The sequence below is a fragment of the Euphorbia lathyris genome, chromosome 9 (assembly GCF_963576675.1).
Source record: "Euphorbia lathyris chromosome 9, ddEupLath1.1, whole genome shotgun sequence".
In the NCBI taxonomy this organism is placed as follows: Eukaryota; Viridiplantae; Streptophyta; class Magnoliopsida; order Malpighiales; family Euphorbiaceae; genus Euphorbia; species Euphorbia lathyris.
In genome coordinates, this window is record NC_088918.1 from 63,124,103 (window position 1) to 63,148,995 (window position 24,893).

At 40.9% G+C, this 24,893-nt stretch overlaps 1 long non-coding RNA gene across 5 annotated transcripts; it reads right to left on the bottom strand.

Annotated features, from left to right (window-relative positions):
* Positions 1–12,778: 12,778 nt before the first annotated feature.
* LOC136205310 (uncharacterized) lies at positions 12,779–22,494 on the bottom strand. Of its 5 annotated transcripts, none has more exons than XR_010675894.1 (14): positions 22,271–22,494; positions 21,314–21,491; positions 21,080–21,226; positions 19,960–20,059; positions 19,718–19,851; positions 19,493–19,551; positions 19,274–19,332; positions 18,444–18,525; positions 15,770–15,856; positions 14,306–14,957; positions 14,066–14,230; positions 13,606–13,989; positions 13,314–13,531; positions 12,779–13,191 (listed from the first exon to the last, which is right to left on the bottom strand). It is a non-coding gene; the product is annotated as an uncharacterized lncRNA (long non-coding RNA). The 5 variants fall into 5 exon arrangements; XR_010675891.1 differs by having other exon boundaries at positions 13,314–13,520; positions 19,274–19,343; XR_010675890.1 differs by having other exon boundaries at positions 19,274–19,343.
* Positions 22,495–24,893: the final 2,399 nt, after the last annotated feature.

The following is a 24,893-nucleotide window of genomic DNA, read 5'->3' on the forward strand; positions in this document are numbered from 1 at the left end:
TAGGATCTGTGGTACCAGTAAATTCTTCAGCACCCTGCTTTTTTAGTTTATCGAACCGCCTTTTTCTTGGAACCACTAGTTCTTGTATCAGCCTATGAGGAGGAGCTTGATAGTGTACATTTGATGCATGAGAATGTGCAGGTGATAGTAGTGGATTATTAATTGGTGCTACTACAGAAGGTGATCTGACTGGTTCCTCTCTCCTCATTTTATTTTCATTTCTATTTTGTTCTCCAACTTCTTCTAACCTATATGATTGTAATATCATATTATAATCAACTGATATGTATGTCATGCAATGTATGCGTATGTATGTCCCTACGGTCATATTCCTGCTCTGATACCAATAAATGTAACACCCTATACGTACAATTTTTTTTACTAGATTATTCATTAGACAAATCATCTATTAATACTTATACTCGTAGTAATATTAAACACGTTGTAGACACCGAGTCGGAGGACCTGTGATGAAAACCCATAACAAGACGGTTGAAGCGGTCGGTTCCGATAATTTAAAACAAAAATAATAATAATAATCACGAGAGGATCTGTAGGGGTTGCGGTCGTCGAGTGGACGGCTCGCGGGTGCTTAGCGGCGTTGGGCGAGCGCCTAGCGGCAGCCGGCGCGCGCCCGGCAGTGCGGGGCGCACGCCCAGCGGCAGCAGGGCGCGCGTGCCCAACCTATGTTGGGCATGCGCCCAACATCCGTCAGGCGGATGCCCAACGTTGGTTGGGCGCACGCCCAACAGAGGTTGGGCGTACGCCCAACCAAGTTGGGCGTTCGCCCAACTGATGTTTGGCGTCCGCCCAACCATTTTGGGCGTAGGCCCAAAATTTTTGGTCGTAGCCCGACGCCCTTCGGGCTACGCGCAAATTTTTTTGGGATCCGTGCCTATAAAAGGCACGGATCCCAATGCATTTGAGGAGGGGACTTTTTGGAGAGCTTCTCACTCTAAGAAAATTTTTAGAGAGTGAAAGTGATTTTTTTTTGGGAAAAACATTTTTTTCCTAAAAAATCCAAATTTTCTAAAGTTAAATATTTTACCAAAAACATCGAAAAATCACGATTCGTGGAATCAACCGACTTCAGCTGTCAATACCAATCTTGAGGTATTATCCGAGGACTAGACTCGTTTTATTTACTTTATTTATTTATTTATCATTTTAGTTATTTATTCTAAAGTTTTATTTATTTAGTTAATTATTTATTTATCACGTTTTATTTATTATTCCGTATTTATTTAATTTTCGTCTCGTGTTAAACAAACTTTTGGTTTTGCTTTTGAAATAAAAAACCTCGTTTTAATATCCCAATACGAACCGTGATCCCACTCAAAGGTAGTTCGGGATTAAAAAACGTTGTAATTATAAGTTTTGAAAATATTTCTAAATAACGTTTAAAAATAAAACGTCATTTTAGGAGTCTCCGTTATAGATTATGATCCTATTTTGGTAGTTCGGAGGTCCAAAATGATAGAATAGATCTAATCTAAAGCATTTGAATAAATCTAAAAAGTATAGGGACTGTTTCTGATATTCTGTCATTTCTGTCCTAACAGCAGATTAGCGGCGGATTTTCCGTCGGTAATCTGCTGGAATCCGAAAATCACCATTTTAACCCTCTTTTCTCAACTTTTTGATATTTATACTTGTGTACATATGTATTTAATTATGTAATATGTTTATAAAAATTATTTTTAAGTCCTATAACTATTAATTATGTATTATATAGTTATTTATTTCATGTTGAAATTTAATTTGTTCGAATTTAATGTTATAAAGTAATATATATATATATATATATATATATATCTATATATATATATATATATATAGTTTTTGGGTTGTTTGGGTTATATTAGCTATTATTAGGTGAAACCATTTTGGGATAAATGATATTCTCTTATTTTGGGATTTTTGCCCATTGTTTTTACATAGCTTTAACTAGAATAAAAAATGTATTATATTTAGTATTCTTTCTCATTTTTTTTATTATATCATATATTATTTTTTACTCATTTTTATCTATAGATATATCCTTACTTTTAGATAAAACTACGTATATATACGTATTTCTATTTTATTTTTGTATATATGTATATATTTTAAATATATTTAATTGGGTAAATTTGGCCTTGATTTGTTAATTATTGTAATGATGTTCAAGTAAGGGCTAATTGAGTAAAAAGGGAAAAATAAAAGACAAAAAGAGATTTCAAGTTGTTTGTTTAAATTAAAAGCTTTTCTAGATATTCCTAAAGTGTAAATAACGTTTTTTGTCATTTTTAAACCGTTTCCAAAACATCACGTGTTGAAACCTTAATCCGTTCCAATGGCAGATTGAGCGAACCTTGTAATTAAAATCGTTTTCTCTTTGTAAATAATAGAGTTTTGAATCGTTTTCTTGTCTAAATGATTTTGTACAAAAATAAATGGACTTGTATGTTTAACCACGTTTTTTGTTAAAACTTCTTATCTCACGTTTTCAAACGCTCGAGTCGTTCCAACTTCGAGTCAATGTCATGTAAATTAACGGGGTTTTTGAAACGTACCTAAATCGTTCCAACGGCGATTAAGGTACGAACCATGTAAATAAACTCGTTTTTGGGGAATGAGATTAGCTTAGAATTAGTATAGACTAAGGCATAAAATCACACTGTGAATAAATCGATTCTTTCTTCTCCCCCTCTCTCTCCTATGTATTTTAAATTTATGCAAAATGGGTGATTCTTTACTAAAATGGCTTTTAATGACATGCTCAAAACGGTTTTCAAAGCGAGAAAGAAAAGGTTTCAAATGAATTTTAAACTTAAAGAAATATGCGATTAGTCCGTTATCGCCTAACACGCTGAGTAGGAGGCCGGTGGTTCATAACCGGGCGATGTCGGGGTGCCTAGTAGCCTTTCTCCGGAAAGGAGCTAGCCTTCTCGACTCGTACCTAAGTTTCCCGAACCCTCACCGGTCTCCCGCAAGGGATCAGTGTTCATTTTCCCATTTGTGGGTGGCGACTCTTCCATACTCCGAGCTCCGGTCCTACCGAGCAGCTTGATTCCACGATTGGTTGCTTTCGGCGCCAATCACCGCTTACGTCGCCATGAGGTGTCCACCCCCCGGTTCGCCCGGGCGAGGCCGTCGGCACCTTGTCTAACAAGTGGCGACTCTGCTGGGGAAGCGAGAAATTTGATTCCGGAAGGCGTGTATTAAGCCCTTAACGGGGACGAATCGTATTATTTCTTTTCGTATGCATTCATACGCATTATTGCAAACCTTTTGGGTAATTTCCGCGAAACCTCTAGCGAGAGTCCATTCGTCGCTCGAAAGAGGCTAGTGTAAGTTCCCCCTTACAGTAAGGCACCAAAGGGTCCCCATCCATTCGTTAGGGGCGAATTTGTGCGGTCCTGTGAGGTCCCGTGATCAGCCGTGTCAGCATATAGTAGCCTTAGAAGTTGCCATAGGATTACCCATTACTATTTTTGATGTGATAAATGAATCAGTTCGTGTTTTCAAATTGCCATGATACGTGTCTAATCCTAAAATATGTAAAGGAAATGAAGCGATGCGTTAATATATACTCTTAAATCGATATACAAACTACCCCAAAACATCAAAACAATACGAACTAAAGACGACTTAGTCATCTCGAATGAATGGACTTGTGCGACCCGCCTGGTCCCTTTCCGTGTCCCGCAGAAGGCACATGTTCAGGAAATACGTTATGACGTAAGCACGTATTAGTACAAATCGTTTTGATATTAAGGATAATTATATCTCGATTCAAAAGATTATATTAACGATAGTCGTTATTCACATCCTTTAAATACGTTGGGATAAAGCGAAATCATGACAAAACGAAAATGAAGAACCTTTCTGTTTTGAATGACCCCGTTGTAACGTAAAGAGTTTTGCAAACGTGGCCCGTCCCTTCCGAATAAAAGACGAGCTCTTACGTTATGCCTGACGTTGTTCTAAAGAGAAATGGATGTATCCGCAAAAGTGACTAATAAAATGAAAAGATAAAAATGACCAACATCATTCTGTATCTACGATATATATCCATCCCGAGAGTAGTTAAAGGAAATGAACCAATGCTGTTAAATACGTGCCTCAAGTCAGTGTATACGCCGGTTAAAATCGTAAAGCTGAATTAAGCTAAACCGCATAATTGTGCCATATGGACGAGACTGTGGGTTTGACTAATGGCTCGATCATTTCGACCGTTACCAAAACTACAAGAAGTATGGCCCGATCTGCGTGTTTGCTTGACTCGTGCCTAAATGAAAAAGAACGGTAATATCCCTGCTTCGAATAAGCATGCGATTCAACGAAACGTTGATTTTCTATAACCACGCTAGGAGGGTATATCCCGTAAATTGGAAAGAAATAAAAGTTGTTAATAGCCAAAAGATTATCGTGCGCTCAAATAAGACTCGCCGTCTTTTTACGTAGCCAAAACGAGCAAACAGATTCTTAACGCTAAAAACAAACACGTTACGCGATGAGTCCGTTCCTTAAAATAAAAAGTGATTTCATCACTAAATAAACACGTGGTTACGTCTCTCGATAGATCCAAAAGATCCCGTCGTAATCCAAAAATCGAGACACGAACCCACGCGAATAAAAGGGAACGAGTCATTGTCAACAACGAACGATTGAACCAGAAGAATAACTCGTACCGCGTCTAAATCCGAGATATGCTCAAAAGGGAATCAAAACCCGAACGAATGCGTCTCGTGAAATAACAAGAGACGAGTTATTCGAAAGGACAATCCATTTGGTCGATATCTTAGTCACTGAACGTTGATACGTCAAAACGAACTGTATTGTCTGATGGATGATTTACTTTTTCCGCAATAATCGACGGCATCACGCGTCCCCTGGACCGCAATGTGAGCCCCAAACCAAAATCCTAGGAAAGAGACTTGGACCGTCGAGTGTGTGGAGGAATAAGGGTGGAAGAGAGATGTTGTGATACGTGTAATTAGACTGATGTTTGTTCTTCTTATCTTATATATCCGTAAATAAATAAACGCACACACCACGAATCATGCATATAAAATCATGCATACATACTAATGGATGCCGTTCACACAGACTTCATCATTAAGCGGTTGTGGTTTCGCGAGAGTAACCGGCTAGTCAGGCAGTTTGATCAGCTACAGATTGACAGTTCCGAATCGGCAGTTGTGGCTTCTGAATCACCTTCGTCCGATTATACTCATTCTGCCAGTATGTTTGCGACCGATGAAAAAGTGGCCGAATTGGAAAACTCTGTGAACAACATTAATGATCAGTTGGCCGCAATTTTGGCCCAGCTAGTTGAGCTGGCGTTGAAGGATAACAAGAGTGGTAGTAAGCGCGCTGAGAATGAGGTGAACACTAGTCCCCGCTTCGGGAATGAGGATGACTATCAGGATTACATCCAGAAACAGCTTGAGAAGGAGAAAGCTAAGGAAGAGGAATGGAAGCAGCACATTACTCAGGAGGTGCAGGATCTGCGTGGGGGAAGCTCCGGAAGTCAGGACTTTTATAATTTAAAGAATTGTTTGTCGGCAACTGCTTTGCCTTTGAAGTTTTGGCTCCCTGACATGAAGAAGTTTGATGGAACTGGGGATCCCACTGCCCACATGAATCAGTATGTTGCTATGATGAAACACACGATCTTAACTGAGGAACAAGTTCTTGGACTGTTCAATACTTACCTGGAAGGGGCTGCCCTCGTGTGGTTTCACACGTTGTCGTTGGTGACGAAGAGAGATTGGAAAGAGTTGGCAAAATCATTTATCGCTCAATATAGTTTCAACACTATGCTTGAGGTTACTCTAAAGGAGCTGGAAAGCACTAAGCAACAAACTGGTGAGTCTTTTTCCGATTTTGTGAGGAGGTGGAGAGCCAAGGCGGCGGTTATGAAGCAAAAGCCGCTTGAGCAGGATCAGATCCAAATGGTAATTGGCAACACGTTGCCGTATATTAAGAATAAGCTGCGGTATATGCCTTTTACCGATTTCAATCAGATGTATAGCTGCGCCTTGACAGTCGAGGGGGACGGAGAGCCGAAGAAAGCTTATACCAAGTGGACAAAGTCTGGATATAGTGCTGGAGGGCCAAGCGCGAGTACAGAATCGGCCGTAGTGAAAGTGCTTGATCTTAATGCTATCGAGAAGAGGCAGTTCGCCAAGTTTGATCAGACCTACACAAAAGTTTTCGAACGATTGCAGAAAAAGGGATTGTTGAAAGCCCTCACTCCTTATAGCAAAGCACCGCCTACTCTGCAGATACAAGCTAGGGGATACTGCGAGTTCCATAGTAATTATGGGCACACTATTGAGAACTGCGAGAGACTGAAACACGAGATTCAGGATTTGATTGAGGAAAAGAAGATAGCTGATCCTTCATCAGCGAACCCTTCCACTAGGCGTAATCCATTGCCTAACCATAGGGTGAACATGATCGGGTCTGGGCTCGGAGCAAGTTTAGTCATGGAATCCTTCGGGGAAAATGAAGAGGAGTTATTGGACTCCGATGAGAAGAGTAATGTTGGAAATGGTTTATACGTGTCCTTCCTTGGCAAGGAGCAGGAGGGTGAACCGATGGATGAAGGGTTAGACGGTGGAGCACCGTATGATGAAGATAGTGTTGAAGAGACCGGGGAAGGGTCGTCTCGAACTATTGTGCCAGAATTGAGTCTATTCAGTGGAGGAGAGAATCCCGATGTGCACTTGCTTGAGTATATTCATGATATGTTTGTTGAATCCTTTGGGATGGACGAGATTGCTCAGTGGTTCCACCATTCGTTAATAGGCGAGCCTTTGGGGTGGTTCCACTCACTGCCTGACTCCTGCAAACATGATTGGGAACAGTTGTCCGATTTATTCCTAGAGAAGTACAAGAAAGCTAAGGATAGGACCGCAGAGTGTTTTGCACTACAAATTGGGCCTATTAAGCGTCCGTTGCCAGCTGTCAGTAAATACAACGGCAACAAGGATCCAATGGAGCACCTTCACTTCTACTTGTCGGCCATGGGGCCGTTGGGTTTTAAGGAAGAAGAGATCACTAGTCTGTTTTGCAATTCACTGATGGGGGAGCGCTGATTTGGTATATGTCTCTCCCGATGCGTATCAAGTGCGATTGGGCCGAAATGACCAAGAGGTTCATTAAGGAATATACGGTGTGGATGCTTGCGGAGCAAACACCCGACCCGCCCTCTTACGAGACGCCTGAAGTAGTATTAGTAATGCCCAAGTATGGTGGATACCGGGATCCCGCTGAACACGCAAAGTTATTCCGCAACCATATGTATGACGCTGGGTTCCCTCAATGTGAGTTACATGAACACTTCGCGGAAACTCTCATGGGAGAAGCCTTGTTGTGGCACCAAGGCCTATCAGAGGAAGAAATGGGTCATTGGATACCTCTTCGGGATGCGTTTGTGTCGGGGTATGAGATGTATGTTCCATGGACGGGATCCCTGGATGATCTGGATAGGATCAGGCAATTCCCCGAGGAACCGTTTGTGGATTACGCTAAGAGGTGGAGGTACCACTACGAGTAGTGTCAAGAAACGATGAGTGATAAGGTGCAGCTCATGTGCATACAGAGAGGCGCTATTCCGATGGCGGCAAGAAGGATGAACAGAGTGTCCCTCAAGGACTATGAGGAGTTGATAGGTTGGGCCATGTATGGATCAACGGATCCCTTGTATTTGAATTCAAACGTCCATCACGTAATGGATCTGATGGTTGTGGACATTTGGGAAAGTTCCTCGGATGAGGAGGATGCTGATCGGAGAATTCCTATCAATATTTGGGATGAATCTGATGATGAGCCGGAGATCACCGTTATGACAAGATCAGGTCGGGTGGCCGAAGGGAAGGCACCCATAGTTGAGACAGAAATAGGGGAAGGATCGGCTCCCAAGCCAGATGACCAAGTCCTCAAGCAGTTGAAGAAAACACAAGCTAAGTCTACAGTGTGGGAAGTCCTATGTCATTCCAAGTACCACCGTGAGAATCTGATGAAGGAGCTGCAGAATTTGGTCATTTCTACCGATACTGAGCCGGCAGCGCTAATAGGGGCGATTATGGCCCGGAAGAAGACTGAAATCACTTTCACCGACGAAGATCTCCCGGAAGAGGGTAAGGCTCACAACAAGCCTTTATACATCCGAGCTGAAATTAACGGGAAGAAGACTAGTTGTGTGATGGTTGATGATGGATCGGCCATTAATGTTTGCCCGCTGAATCTTTTGTCCAAGTTGGGAGTGGAAAGAGGAGACTTGACTGCCTCTGAAACCGTGATCAGAGCCTACGATGATAGCCGCAGGCACATTGAAGGAGTCTTTAAGGCCAAGCTGAAGGTGGGGCCACACGAGGAAGAAACAGAGTTCACTGTGCTGGATATACCGGTGACTTTTTCTGTGTTGTTGGGACGCCCATGGTTCCATAAGCTAGGAGGGGTGCCCTCCATGCTCCACCAAATGATCAAATTTCCCTTCGGGGAGGAGATAGTGACGATCAGGGCTGAGAAATTGAGTTCAGTGGCGGCGTTGGGAATTGAGCCTCAGCTTTTCTCCGGATTCCAAGTTTCAGGGATATGCGAGTCTAACATGACCGCCGATGTGGTGAAGATGATGAAAGGGGGTTTCATCCCCGGTATGGGCTTGGGAGCACACCATCAAGGGTTGCCAGAATCTCCGGACTTCAAGAGTCAGAAAACCTGGAGGGGTTTGGGATATGAGCTGGGAGGTCCGTCCAACACCGGTAGTGAAGGAAAGGTGGGCCTAAAGAAGTATTTTATGAATGAGGGACACGGGAAGGTTTATTTTGGGACTCCCGAGTCATGGACTAGCGCCGAAGGAAAGATTCTGCCAGGCTTTGAGATCTTCAATGATGTCACCAGCTGGGGCAAAGGAGAGGCAAGCTGCTTCGTCGAGGAGATCATGATGTTAGATCTGAATGCCGAGGAGCAGGTCATCACTATTGAGGCAACTGTGGGAGCGGTGGACGAGCCCAACACCTCCAAGGCTTATGAGAAACCCGAGAACCCTGTTGATGAAAATTGTATTACTGCTTTATTTGAATCCGATGATGTACTCACCAATACTATCAATGAAATGAATTCTGATTTTGCTTACTTTCTTGATGTTGATTCTGATCATTCCATGCATTCTCATTCATATAACATGCCTACATTTGAAATAAATACAATAGAAATGTCAACTTTCAATCTTGGCACGGATGAAAATCCTAAACTTATACAAATTACTCAAGAATTAACTACTGAAGAGAGGAAAGAATTTGAGAGAATAATTAAAAAATACGAAATAGTGTTTGCTTGGACATACGAAGACATGCCAGGAATTGATCAATCAATCGTAACTCACCGTATTCCAACATACCCCGATGCTAAGCCCGTGAAATAGAAACTCCGACGCATGAGGCCGGAATGGGCGGATAAGATTAGAGAGGAAGTGAAGAAACAGTTATAAGCAAGGTTCATCGAAGTAATTGACTATCCCCCTTGTAAATGTAGTGTCAATCGCGAAGAAGGACGGTAAAGTGAGAATGTGCGTCGATTATAGAGATCTCAACAAGGCTTGCCCCAAAGATGAATTCGCATTGCCTCACAACGACGTATTAATCGACAGTGCAGCATCGAGCGTCTTGCACACGAATGTTGACGGCTTCATTGGCTACATGCAAGTTCAGATGGCAGAAAAGCACAAGGCAAAGACCTCGTTCACAACTGAGTGGGGAACGTACTGCTATAGAGTAATGCCGTTTGGTTTGAAAAATGTCGGGGCAACTTATCAACGGATGGCTACGACACTGTTCCATGATATGATACACAAAGAGGTGGAAGTTTATGTGGACGACATGATGGTCAAGTCGGAGACGAGAGAGGGGCATTTCCATACACTTGAGAAGTTTTTGGCCCGAATCGCAGAATTCAAGCTAAGGTTGAACCCGAAGAAGTGCTTCTTTGGCGTTTCATCGGGGAAGATCTTAGGCTATGTGATCAGTAACAAAGGGATTGAGGTGGATCCCGATAAGGTAAAGGCCATACAGGAAATGCCAGCACCCGAGAATGAGAAAGAAGTGAGAGGATTTCTGGGGCAGGTTCAGTATATCAGTCGGTTCATAGCACGACTCACTGCGATTTGCGAGCCGATCTTTAAGCTGCTACGGAAAGATCAACCCACAGTTTGGAATGATAAGTGCCAGCAAGCATTGGAGAGTGTCTGGAACTATTTGTCTAATCCACCGGTTTTAAGACCGCCTAAACTTGGAAAACCGCTTCTCCTCTATGCAGCAATCGAGGAGCGATCTATTGGGGCAATGCTGGCCCAAGAAGGGGACACCGGTGTGGAGCACGCGGTGTATTATCTGAGTAAGAAGTTCCTGGAATACGAGCTTAAGTATAATATGATCGAAAAGACGTGCGTGGCAGTAGTATGGCTAACAAAGAAACTGCAGCACTATTTTCAATCTTACAAAGTGATCATTATTTCCCGGATGGATCCCGTGAAGTATCTGTACCGAACTCCGTCTCTAACAGGGAAGCTAGCCCGATGGTTGTTGCTCTTGTCCGAATTTGACATCGAATATGTAACGAAAAAGGTTATTAAGGGGAGAGCCGTAGCGGAATTTCTGGCCAATCAGCCTCTAAATGCGGAAGAGGAAGAGATAAACTATGATTTCCCCGATGAGCACTTGAACGCAATCGAAGTTATACCGTAGAAAATGTTCTTCGATGGAGCGGTTAACTCAAATGGAGCCGGGGTAGGAGTGCTACTTATCTCACCAGAAGGAGAAAGGGTCCCAATGGCAAAGAAGTTATCCTTCCCTCTCACCAATAATATGGCCGAGTATGAAGCGTGCATCTATGGGTTGGAGTCATTAGCAGCGCTGGGAGCATCATATGCTGAAATTTGGGGCGACTCAAAACTGATTATCGAACAAGCACAGGGAAACTGGGAAGTAAGGGAAGAAAGATTGCGTCCATACCTAGACCAGTTGGAGGGATTGGCGCGGAGATTCAGTGAGTGCCGCTTTTATCACATTCCTCGAGCACAGAACCAGGCAGCGGATGCTTTGGCCACTTTGGTATCAGTATGGGATAATCCTCGGAATCTTGCCTCGAAGCCTTTGATGCTGAAGAGTTCCCACAAACCGTGTTATGAAGACGTAATGCTGTTGGGAGCAGATGAAAAGCCTTGGTATTTCGATATCGTAAACTTCATGAAAAGTGGAACATACCCGGCAAAACCAGAATTTAGGGATCAGGCTGTGATTAGAAGGTTAGCTCAGCAATTTTTCATCCACAATGACTTGCTTTACAAAAGACACGCCGATGGTTTACAATTGAGGTGCTTGGATGAGGGAGAAGCCCGTGAGGCAATGGAGTCAGTACACTCGGGAATTTGTGGAGCCCATATGGGAGGAGCAGTATTGGCAAAGAAAATCGTAAGGCAAGGCTTCTATTGGCTCACCATGGAAAGAGATTGTAACGAATATGGGAAGAAATGCCATGATTGTCAAATCCACGGAGATTATAATCACTTACCTGCTATGGAACTGCAAGTGTTAGCACACATTTGGCCGTTTGCGGCTTGGGGCATTGATATCATCGGGGAGGTGAGGCCTAATGCGTCGAACAGACACAAATTCATTGCAGTCGCCATTGATTACTTCACCAAGTGGGTAGAGTTAGAATCGTTTAGCAAGTTGGGGTCTAAGCAGATGAGGAAGTTCATTGAAAAGCACTTGTTCACCAGGTTCGGAGTGCCTCATCACATGATCACGGATAATGGGGTCCAGTTTCAGGGAGAGGTGAAAAGTCTCTTCCAAGAGTACGGTATTGAGCATCATAGGTCTTCTCCGTATCGCCTGCAAGCTAATGGTGCAGTACAGGCGGCTAATAAGAACCTTAAAAGGATTCTTGTAAAGACAGTAAAATCGCACCGGAATTGGCACGAGCAGCTTCCGCTCGCTTTATGGGCTTATCGCACGACGGTTAGAACGTCAACTGGGGCAACGCCGTTCTCCTTGGTATATGGGGCCGAAGCCATCCTCCCAATTGAGATTGAAAAGCGATCGTTGAGAATCGTAGTAGAAGCAGAGATTCTCGAGACGGAATGGGTGAAGAAGCGATGTGAGTAGTTGGCATTGGTAGACGAGAAAAGGATCGAGGCTCTTTATCATGTGCAGTTATATCAGAGAAGGATGGCATGTGCCTTCAACAAAAAGGCCAAGGCCAGCCCTATCAAAGAAGGGGACCTGGTGTTGAAACAGATCCGAATGATGCACACCGACCCTAGGGGCAAGTTCAGGCCAAACTGGGAAGGACCATTCCTCGTGAAGAAAATCCTAAGCAAAGGAGCGGTGAAGCTAACTACTATTGACAGCATGGAGTTCTCCGAACCTACCAATCTGGATAGGCTTAAGAAATACTTTTCGTAAAAAAAAAAGAAAAAAAAAAGAAATGAAAATTCCCGATAGGTTGAAAACCCGCAAAGGGCGACCTATGCAACAATAAGGGACATCCCAATGGGTGAAAACCCGAAAGGGCACTCATTTGAAAATTTCGGGATAATAAAAGGAGAGTTGAAAAATCGCTGGGATCTGAAAACCGAAAAAAGGCGGATCCTGGTAACAGTGGTTATATTTTGAGCAATTATGAAAATAATGTATAAGCGGCTAAGTATTTCTATTGTTTGTAAATAAATAAAGGCATGAATATATTTGAAGAGAATGATTGGAATCATTATAATCTACTGAATGCATTGTATTATGAATCATGAGTTATACATTTCCTACCTCTTTCACATAAAAAGCCTACGTCCTATCCACCCATCTCCCTATATACAAGCTATACATCGGGGTAATACTAATGAGAAAACTACAAATAATGAGCCTAATGAGGAGGAAGATCCCAAAAGTCCTCAAAGTCCCTCAGACGAGAAGCCCGCTCCGCAGATAAGGCCTCCTCGGCAACCCGACGACCCTCCTCGGCGGCAAGGCGCCCCGCGGTCTCCACTCGCATCATCTCCTCTGCGGCAAGACGCCCCTCGGTCTCCACTCGCATCATCTCCGACCAATGAGCATTTCTCTCTCGATAGACTTGCCCGACCCTAGCATCGGCATCCCGCTGCGACTCATTGAGCCGCTGCTCGTTTGCATGAAGATCGCTCTGCAAATAAAAAAAGAAGAAGAAAAAAAATGTATCAAAACAGACAACAACTGAAGTCATACATACATATGTGCATCACACGCATACATTTCACTACACTAATACAGAATAAGAATACTCACCAGGTGGCCGGCACAGCGCAGGTTGAGGCCACGCCCGCCTCGCCGTAATGAATCACCGGAAAATCTCTCCCTGGGATCGGGAAGGGTGTGCCAAGGCGAAGCCGCTCTGGTCGGGCAACGCCCGAGGACTCGCCTGCATAATAGGAAGGCTCGCTCGCAGACGTCCGGGCCCGAGCACCATCAAAAAAGTCTGACGTCCGAGCGCTCCTTAAGGAACCCTCCCGCACGTAAAGACACAATAAATACCCATAACCATCTCGTAAATAAAGAATAAATAGGTCAAAGCACTCACCGGAATCTCCTCCTGACCAAAGACCGCAGCAACAGCCTCCGCCGAAAACACGTCATCCGTAAGGTTCACATCCATCGCGACCTCGGGAGGATCCAACGGGGTCAACAGAGTCGATAAATAGTGGACGCGACCCCCTGCGTGGTCCCACACATCTCGAGGGGCAAATCGACGAGTCAAATCACGACGGATGTCCGACAAGGGCATGACCCTCACCGCAAACATGGACACGGGAATCTCACCTGGCGTCCAATGTGTGGCGCTAACCCCAGTAAAACCTCGGTCGCCAAATACCATGCTCGCACGCACGGGCCAGTGAGCACACACTGCTGCCCCTGAATGCGGGTGACATAAGCATAATCGGGACCAAAGTCGAGGTCATCCCATCTGAATGAAATTTGAAAAACAAAAGAAAAGTCAGATGAGATCAAACGAAAATCTAGCATAGCTAGGAGACATTCACCTGTCCCAAGCTCCGCGTGTCGATCCATAATAGGAGTCGGGCCACCGTCCGGCTCCTCTCAGTGCGCAAATCAAAGTCACTCCACCTCGCCATAAGTGGAAGCCTAACCGTGCGCGGCCTACTCCTGCGGGTGCACGGAAGAATCCGCCTCTCATAGGCCCAAACCTGCTCGTAGAAACAGATGTCAAAAGCAGAAATCGCGAAAAGAATAAAGAGACAAGCCAATGATAGAGGACGTACCAGGAGGGCAAAGGTGTAACCGCCGAAATCCTTGCGCTTCCGGCAAGTCAAGTCCAAGAATTTATATAGAAAAGCCAAGCCGGCTCCTGCCCAATCGTAGGACGACACCGCATCCAAATCACGAAAAGCCTGGATGAGACCCGCATGTATGGTTCCGCTCTTAGTGCGGAAGATCGTCTCGCCTAAAGTGTACAGAAGGAAGCTGCGAGTGGCCTGATCCGTGTCATCTCGGTCACAGAAGTCCCTGCGACTCAATAATCCAAAGGTGGTAATGAACTTCGCCGGGGTGGACTTGACACCTGTATAGACTCCGGGTCCGATCAGAGCAGATATCTCAGCTCGGTCAACCCAAGGACGCACCATATCGAAGAAAAACGGGACCGGGATGCCGCTACCCCCGCAATCCGGTCAGCAGGGAGAAGTCGCGGGGCGAGATCGTCATCTCCCCAAACGAGAAGTGAAAGGTGTGGGTCGAGTCTACCCATCTCTCGCATAAGGCGCGCAGGCCGAACCGGTCGCACACTCCGTTGGCGTGAGGCAGCGCCAGGATGAAAGGCTCGAAGCCCAACTCTCGTACATGGGCTTTGGCTGCCGGGCTAAGCATGGCATGCCAGGTATGAATGTCCTCGGTGGTCCCTGAAATGCCAATAACCTGGAAGGAACAGTACGGGTAAGGCAAGAGGCCAAACTAAAGTCATTACTCCTCAAGAGCCTCACTTCTATGCGTATGTCTAATAAGAAATTTTGTTAACCTAGTTATTCTTGCGATTATGTTTAAATCTAACATGGAAGTTCTTTTCGATTTGGATCGTTACTCGTTGAGATTTCATTCGTAGGATCATTTGTACAGGATTTGATTAATTCATTATTCTTTGGTGTTCCACTCTCCCGCGTTCTTGCGAGGGGTTTAATCCAATTCTAACTTGGGTTAAAAACGTTTAATTTAATTATTTACATTTTCTTTCTATTCACGTGCACTATTCACGTTTTTACTATTCACATGCATTATTCACATTGTTACTATTCACGTGCACTAATCACGTTTTTACTATTCACATGCATTATTCACGTTTTACTATTCACGTTTTTACTGTTCACTATTCACATTTGTACTATTCACACGCACTATTCACGTTTTTACTATTCACGTGCACTATTCACATTTTTTGCGGTTAACATGCATTATTCATGTTTTTTACTATTCACGTTTTTGCTATTCACGTGTTTACTATTCACGTTTTACTATGGGCATGCATTGTTCATATTTTTACTATTCACATGTATATAGTTTATATTCTTTCAACAAACAAAAAGCATAAAGCATTGCTCACGTGCATAAAAATTCGCGTTTTCTAACTAAAAGTCTTCTAAGCAGCCTAAAGGTTAGCATGCAAATGATGTTCAAAATGGGGCTGCTAAGGCCTAGAAGTCTTGTCAAATGATAAAGATTAAGGGGGTACTTACCGGATTGATGTTGGTCCGACTCAGATGAGAAGCATGATGCTGAAAAGGAGCCACTTTAGTCAAGTTCTCAAAACCCGCGTCCATACCCTTCGTGCCATCGTATTTATCCGAACCCATCACGAGAATGCTCTAAGTTTAGTGCTAGAGAGAGAGAAGAGAGAGAAGGTGTGGGGTTGAAATGAAACCCCACCACCTTATATAGAAGAAGGGAATGACATTCCCGTAAATAGCGAAAAAAGTACGACGTGACATAAAGGTAAAAAGTAAATAATTAATTACCAAGTGCACAGACCTCTGATTTGTAGTCCGTTTTAGCTTGCGTTTATGCTAGGCAGTGACCAATACCATAAGGATATGACTCCAGACGACAGCCAAAATTTTACAGAACAGTGGCGCCAGTCAAAATACAGACAACAGTCGATGGAAAAATAATTTTTGGTCTAAAATGTTCCCGACGAAGAGATAAAGACATTCCTATCAACAACTCAAATACCCGAGACGATAGCTCCAGTAAAATACAGACAACGATGTTAAAATCCAAAATTGCTAAAGAGAGCCTTTTGCTCTTGAGCCATCTTGCCCACGGTCGTTGACCAGAGTTGCTATTGAGCCATTTTACCCGCGGTCGTGGACCATGGTTGCTTTTAAGTCATTTTGTCTGCGGTCGATTTAGAGACCAGGGTTGCTTTTGAGCCATTTTACCCGCGGTCGTGGACCAAAATTGCTTTTGAGCCATTTTGCCTGCGGTCGATTTAGAGACCAGGGTTGCTTTTGAGCCATTTTACCCGCGGTCGTGGACCAGGGTTGCTATTGAGCCATTTTTCCTGCGGTCGATTTAGAGACCAGGGTTGCTTTTGAGCCATTTTACCCACGGTCGTGGACCAGGGTTGCTATTGAGCCATTTTGCCTGCGGTTGATTTAGAGACTAGGGTTGCTTTTGAGCCATTTTACCCACTGTCGTGGACCAGGGTTGCTATTGAGCCATTTTGCATGCGGTCGATTTAGAGACCAGGGTTGCTTTTGAGCCATTTTACCCGCAGTCGTGGACCATGAGCCATTTTACTCGCGGTCGTGGACCAAGGTTGCTTTTGAGCCATTTTACCCGCGGTCGTGGACCAGGGTTGCTTTTGAGCCTTTTTTGCCTGCGGTCGATTTAGAGACCAGGGTTGCATTTGAGCCATTTTACCCGTGGTCGTGGACCAGGGTTGCTATTGACGAGATAGACAAGGCAAAGATCGAAGAAAAGGCCGGAGTATGCGGCATGGAGATCAGGTATTCTTCCTCCCACTCTATACGTGTCTTTTACTTTAATATATTTACATTGCATGTGTTGCGTTAGCAAAAAACGTTTTCAAAACACACACATCACTGTCAAAATAGGAAAGCAGAGGCAACTGTAGACACCGAGTTGGAGGACCTCTGACAAAAATCCATAACAAGACGGTTGAAGCGGTCGGTTCCGATAATTTAAAGCAAAAATAATAATAAAAATCACGAGAGGATCTGTAGGGGTTGCGGTCGCCGAGTGGACGGCTCGCGGGTGCTCAGCGGCGTTGGGCGAGCGCCTAGCGGCAGCCGGCGCGCTCCCGACGGCAGTTGGACGTGCGCCCGGCATCGCGGGGCGCACGCCCAGCGACAGCAGGGCGCGCGCCCAACATCTGTCGGGCGGACGCCCAATGACGTTGGGCGGACGCCCAACGTCTGTTGGGCGCACGCCCAACGTCTGTTAGGCGCACGCCCAACGTTGGTTAATTTTTGGGCATAGCCCGACGCCCTTCGGGCTATGCCCAAAAATTTTTAGGATCCGTGCCTATAAAAGGCACGGATCCCCATGCATTTGAGGATGAGACTTTTTGGAGAGCTTCTCACTCTAAGGAAATTTTTAGAGAGAGAAAGTGATTTTTTTTGGGAAAAACATTTTTTTCCTAAAAAATCCAAATATTCCAAAGTTAAATATTTTACCAAAAACACCGAAAAATCACAATTCGTGGAATCAACCGACTTCAGCTGTCAATACTAATCTTGAGGTATTATCACTACAAAAAAAAAAAGAATCATTGGAGACGGAAAAAATTGTCTCCCAAAATAAGAAAAATTGTCCCCTTTAGTTTTGGAGACAATTTTTATCGTCCCCTGGATTCGTCCTCCATGCGAGCGTACCCTATTCTATAGGGGACGAAATAGATGATGCCGTCCCCATTTTATGAGACGACATATGTCCGTAAAATTGGAGACAAATGTCGTCCCCGTTTCTAGGAACGGTTGTCGTCCCCGTTTCTAGAGAGACGATTGTCGTCCATGCAAAGGAGACGATTTTGTCCCTATTCGTAGGAGACGATCTTTTGTCTTCAAAGAAAGAGACAATTGTCGTCCCTATGAAATGAAGACGACTTTTATCCCTATTCTTAAGGACGATTTTTTATCTCCAAATAAAGAGACGACTGTCGTCCCTATGCATATGAGACAAATTTTGCCCCTATTCCTAGGGCATGACTTTTTATCTCCAAATGAAGAGAGGACCATCGTCCTATGCATAAAAGACAACTTTTATCCCTTATTTATAGGACAATTATTTGGATTGAAGAGAGCTTATACACATAACACAAATAACATATTATAGGATGTTATCATAGTAGCAAAACAGAATTAAAGAGAAATAAGGTGCAGACAGAACCTGATCAAGGTATTTATTTTGTTTGCATTCCATCCAGAATCTTGATTTTTCTAACTTTTTTCAGGCCTATGTAATCTGGAACCTATTAAAGACAACAAAATGTAACATAAAATTTAAATCCTAGTTACGATTCACTTATAAGAGATAATCAAATTCAATAAAGAAATGCAAAAAACATAACATACAAGCAAATTTAAACCCATGTCCGAATTGCATATTAGACCAGGTATATCAAACATATCTCATTGGATCTCCATTCATGTGACATATTTCTTAACAAGAAAAAAAACATAATCCACAAACTCAATACACAAGTCAACGCCTTTGAAATGACAAATTTCAATTTGCAAAACAATTACCTTAAACATTCCTAACTGTTCTCTAATAAATTACCAGTTAAAGAAATGAATGACTTTCAGAAAAAGGACAACCCACTTAAAATACAAGTATTTTAACAAGATAAGACACCTACAATCTGAATAAGGATTGGAGGTTTTGTAGTTTAAAAGGATGACTTGGCTAGTTACACTAACCTAGTTCATGATCGAAAAATAGCATGTCAAGCTAATAGAGATTGTAGATGTGGACCCTAATAACTGCAAGTAACTAGTGACCATAAAAAAATAAAGAATCATCACAGCAAAACCCTTTTTCAAAGTGAATTCAGTCTCAAATTAGTGGATTTTGCACAATAAAATACTATGACTATATATAGACAAGAGACTATGAAAAGCTATTATTGTATATAAATCCAGATCAACAGACAATGTTAGATTGAGAAGATGCTTAAATTATAAACAATAGAGAATTAGTTTCCATATAATCCATACCTCTATAACATATTTTCTTGAAATTCCTTGGGAACTCGCTGTCAATGTAATTTTGGCAACTGCAAAAAAACTTGGATCATATGTGGAAATTGAATTAATTTCAGATTGTATCATAAGCAGGTTTAAAGGGAATCCAAATAAGATTTATTACTTGTAGAAACTACAAATTTACTCAACTTTCCATTTCTTCAACTACAAAATAATATAATACAAACTTACCCAACTTTCCATTTTTTCAGACACAAGCCTAAGGCTCTGATTCAGAATCCCTAGCAGTTCTGAAAAGTAACAAATTTTCACCAAATTTAGAAGGCTAAAAGAACATACAAAATAATAGGCAAGCCAACATAAACAACAATTGAGTATAGGGGAATTAAAATGACAGCCAAAAAACAACAATGGTTTACAAAATGGTAGATCAATGCACTGGTATATTCTTCTCACCATTTTGTAACCTCTATATATTCTGTAACATGAAGCAAATAATGACCAACAAGAAAGTGATCAACAGAAACCATGTTGCCTTTCTTCCATTTCTTTACAAGAACACTTAATCTCTTCAATCGAGAGACCAAAACCTGTGGAAATAGAATAGTTGCATCTAATAGTTACAAAATAATTAACCATTAGCTCTAGATTATTGCATTGAACAAGCAAATGCACAAAAAATAGAGAAAGCAATTTACCTGCTCAAAAGGATGACCTCAAATGAATCAAAAGGCAAATCTTGTTCATAGTTGTTCAGTGGCAAGAAAGACCTATCACGTCATGCATCATGAAAGCCATCTGCAAGATAACAGAGGTGCTCAAGATAATAGAGTTGTTGATATGATCCAATAAAGGGAGTGCTTAAAAAGCATACCATCTAATGTTATGAAATTAGTCCAATTCAACTAAGAAAATAAAGTGAAATAGCTATGAAGTAAAAAGAGTACCAATTTAGGTTCCAACTAGATAATAGCACCAATATAGGCTTAAAGTTTAAAAAAGAGTACCAATTTAGGCCCCGATAATGGAACGAGACACGTCATTGATACTACTCTATTATCGAGGCCTAAATTGGTACATTTTTAAAACGTTAAGCCTATATTGGTGCTATTTTGTACGTGGAGCCTAAATTGATACTTCCTCAAAAATTATAGGCCTATTTTGGTACCTTATCCCCAAAATAAATTGATGCATTTCAATTGGTAAAGACATCATCAAATTGCATTTTTGAATATTCAAACTGAAAAAAAATGTTATGATTCATAACTCCTAAAGAGACAACACATATGTTTATACTTCATGGTATTAGATTTTTCTGAATAAAATTGCAGCATATGCCTGCATCAGAGATTATCTAATTCATAGAACCAACTTAACTTAGAGTATGTTAGAGACAACATTGTTCAAATTGACATTCCAAAATCCAAACCCTACACTAGTATACAACTATAGGTCTATCTAACCACAGCAAAACCCAAGCTAACAAATGAGTCACCTGATTCACTTACACAACTAAATGAGCAAGAAATGAAAAGAGTTGCACAAAACTTTACCAACTGTGAACTTGTTCACTGCAATGGAGAAACATAACTGGCATATCAACACATCACATCCAAAATCTGATTTGACAACTATACTAATTTATGTGATTAATAACTATAATGCATAGGAAAAAGAACAATTAAAGATGGAAAAACATAACCCAATAATAATGAACATGACTACAGAGATGAAAAAATTATAGGTGCACTCAGCCAACTATTGCAAGCAAGATTTGCCTAACTACTAGAACTGAATAAAACAGTGACCCCAATATACCAGTGAGAGCATAAGCTATGGCACAAAAAGGAAGTGCCCTAGGTTCCTTTGCTGACAAGGTCGTTGTTCCCAGTCCATGAGCACTAAAAGAATCAACAACAAGGCTGGTTACTACAACTAGTACAGCTGTGAGGGACACATTGTTACCTGCAACCAATTAAACATTAGTACTAAATTTTATTTGAACATCTAAAACTCCCATGTATTTTCTTGAGTACGGAATTAAAATTGTACCATCAAACAATGACACTACAATGAGTGCTAATGCCACATTTATACATCTGGAAGGAATTGATACGATCAAGGTTAACTCTAGCCCAACAAGGCATTCGACAAGAGCAATTGAATACAAGGAGAATACTATTGAAATAATTAAAGATGTAAAAGTCTCATCCGCATATCTCTTTACAAGCTGCAAAAACATGCAACATATTTTAAACTCATGACTAAATATTAATATAATTCAAACTCGTATGAAGTTGGAAAAAGAGAAAATTAACAAATTAGTTGTGAAAAAGAATGAATCACCTTTCTTTTCTTCAACATTGAGAAAGGCAAAAGAAACAATAACAGAGCCCAAAAACAACACATCATCCACTCTATGATTAGATTCTGCCTTTATTAGGTAATCTCATGTATGTGTTGAAAGAAATTCTAACATTAAGTATAGATAAAAAAGACCTACGAGATAGTAAGTCTAAGGAGAAAATGGGATATGGTGTTTCAGTGAGTATTAACATTTTTCAACTGACAGTAATGATTTGTAAAACAAGGCATGAATCGAGGGTCTACTTTCAAAGATCTTATCAACTTATGTTCCATAAGCTAGGCAAAATGGTTTCCAGCAGAGAGAATGCCAACAATAAGTTCACAGGTGCTTGCCATTTACTAGACAAAATTACCCTTATTGCCTCTACTAACACTTAGATGGTTCTAAGCTAAAGTTGATGATTTATCCCTCCTCCACATAAGTCTTCCATTTCAAACCCCCCAAATTATATATATTTAATCAATTGGATATATAGGGTTTGAAAAAATTTAAAATTATCAAAACCCCCAAAATTTATCAAAAACCCCTAAACTATATATACTGAAACAAATTTAACTTGAAACCCTGAATGTTAGTAACACAATCAACGAAATCAAGCCTTCGATTTCATGTAATTGTCGAAACAAAAATAAAAAAATTACCTCAATACGCCAGAGTTCGATCTCCCGTAGCCGCCGTAACCACAACTTCTGCTAACAGCTCTGTCATTAGTTTATAGAAAGATAAAATGACGAACAAACAAAGGAAGTTCGGAGAGGGGTGGTCGGAGAAAGAAACGTGAACGAACGTGAAGTATAGATGGATGAACGAAGGAGGCCAAGGAGAGAAAACAGAAAAGCTGCGAGAAAAGCACGATAGAAATATGGGAAATGATATAATTTCTATCCCTAAATCTTAAAATTTAATATTTATAAAATTTTAATATTATATATTATTATATATTTTTGTCCCCAATGTTTAATTAAAAAGGAAAAAGAGACTATTAATAAATTAGTCCCCAGTTAAAATTGGAAAACAATATTTGAGGACAATATATTTAAATTGTCCTTCATTTTTATCCCAAATAATCATTTATTTTGTAGTGTATCCGAGGACTAGACTCGTTTTATTTACTTTATTTATTTATTTATCATTTTAGTTATTTATTTTAAAGTTTTATTTATTTAGTTAATTATTTATTTATCACGTTTTATTTATTATTCCGTATTTATTTAATTTTCGTCTCGTGTTAAACAAACTTTTGGTTTTGTTTTTGAAATAAAAAACCTCGTTTTAATATCCCAATACGAACCGTGATCCGACTCAAAGGTAGTTCGGGATTAAAAAACGTTGTAATTATAAGTTTTGAAAATATTTCTAAATAACGTTTAAAAATAAAACGTCATTTTAGGAGTTTCCGTTATAGACTATGATCCTATTTTGGTAGTTCGGAGGTCCAAAATGATAGAATAGATTTAATCTAAAGCATTTGAATAAATCTGGAAAGTATAGGGACTGTTTCTGATATTCTGTCATTTCTGTCACTAACAGTAGATTAGCGACGGATTTTCCGTCGGTAATCTGCTGGAATCCGAAAATCACCCTTTTAACCCTCTTTTCTCAACTTTTTGATATTTATACTTGTGTAAATATGTATTTAATTATGTAATATGTTTATAAAAATTATTTTTAAGTCCTATAACTATTAATTATGTATTATATAGCTATTTATTTCATGTTGAAATTTAATTTGTTCGAATTTAATGTTATAAAGTAATATATGTATGTATATATATATATATATATATAGTTTTTGGGTTGTTTGGGTTATATTAGCTATTATTAGGTGAAACCATTTTGGGATAAATGATATTCTCTTATTTTGAGATTTTTGCCCATTGTTTTTACATAGCTTTAACTAGAATAAAAAATGTATTATATTTAGTATTCTTTCTCATTTTCTTTATTATATCATATAGTATTTCTTACTCATTTTTATCTATAGATATATCCTTACTTTTAGATAAAACTACGTATATATACGTATTTCTATTTTATTTTTGTATATATGTATATATTTTAAATATATTTGATTGGGTAAATTTGGCCTTAATTTGTTAATTATTGTAATGATGTTCAAGTAAGGGCTAATTGAGTAAAAATGAGAAAATAAAAGACAAAAAGAGATTTCAAGTTGTTTGTTTAAATTAAAAGCTTTTCTAGATATTCCTAAAGTGTAAATAACGTTTTTTGTCATTTTTAAACCGTTTCCAAAACATCACGTGTTGAAACCTTAATCCGTTCCAATGGCGGATTGAGCGAACCTTGTAATTAAAATCGTTTTCTCTTTGTAAATAATAGAGTTTTGAATCGTTTTCTTGTCTAAATGATTTTGTACAAAAATAAATGGACTTGTATGCTTAACCACGTTTTTTGTTAAAACTTCTTATCTCACTTTTTCAAACACTCGAGTCGTTCCAACGGCGATTCGAGTCAATGTCATGTAAATTAACGGGGTTTTTGAAACGTACCTAAATCGTTCCAATGGCGATTAAGGTACGAACCATGTAAATAAACTCGTTTTTGGGGAATGAGATTAGCTTAGAATTAGTATAGACTAAGGCATAAAATCACATTGTGAATAAATCGATTCTTTCTTCTCCCCCTCTCTCTCCTATGTATTTTAAATTTATGCAAAATGGGTGATTCTTTACTAAAATGACTTTTAATGACATGCTCAAAACGGTTTTCAAATTGAGAAAGAAAAGGTTTCAAATGAATTTTAAACTTAAAGAAATATGCGATTAGTCCGTTATCGCCTAACACGCTGAGTAGGAGGCCGGTGGTTCATAACCGGGCGATGTCGGGGTGCCTAGTAGCCTTTCTCCAGAAAGGAGCTAGCCTTCTCGGCTCGTACCTAAGTTTCCCGAACCCTCACCGGTCTCCCGCAAGGGATCGGTGTTCATTTTCCCATTCGTGGGTGGCGACTCTTCCATACTCCGAGCTCCGGTCCTACCGAGCAGCTTGATTCCACGATTGGTTGCTTTCGGCGCCAATCACCGCTTACGTCGCCATGAGGTGTCCACCCCCCGGTCCGCCCGGGCGAGGCCGTCGGCACCTTGTCTAACACACGTACATGTTAATATATACTTATATATATATATCTTTATATATAAATTTTACAACTTATTTAGTTCCAAAAGTTTACTTATTCTACATGCTTATGATAAGAGGAGAGAGAGTGAGATGGAACCCAGCATACCGACCTTTCATCCATGGAATCTA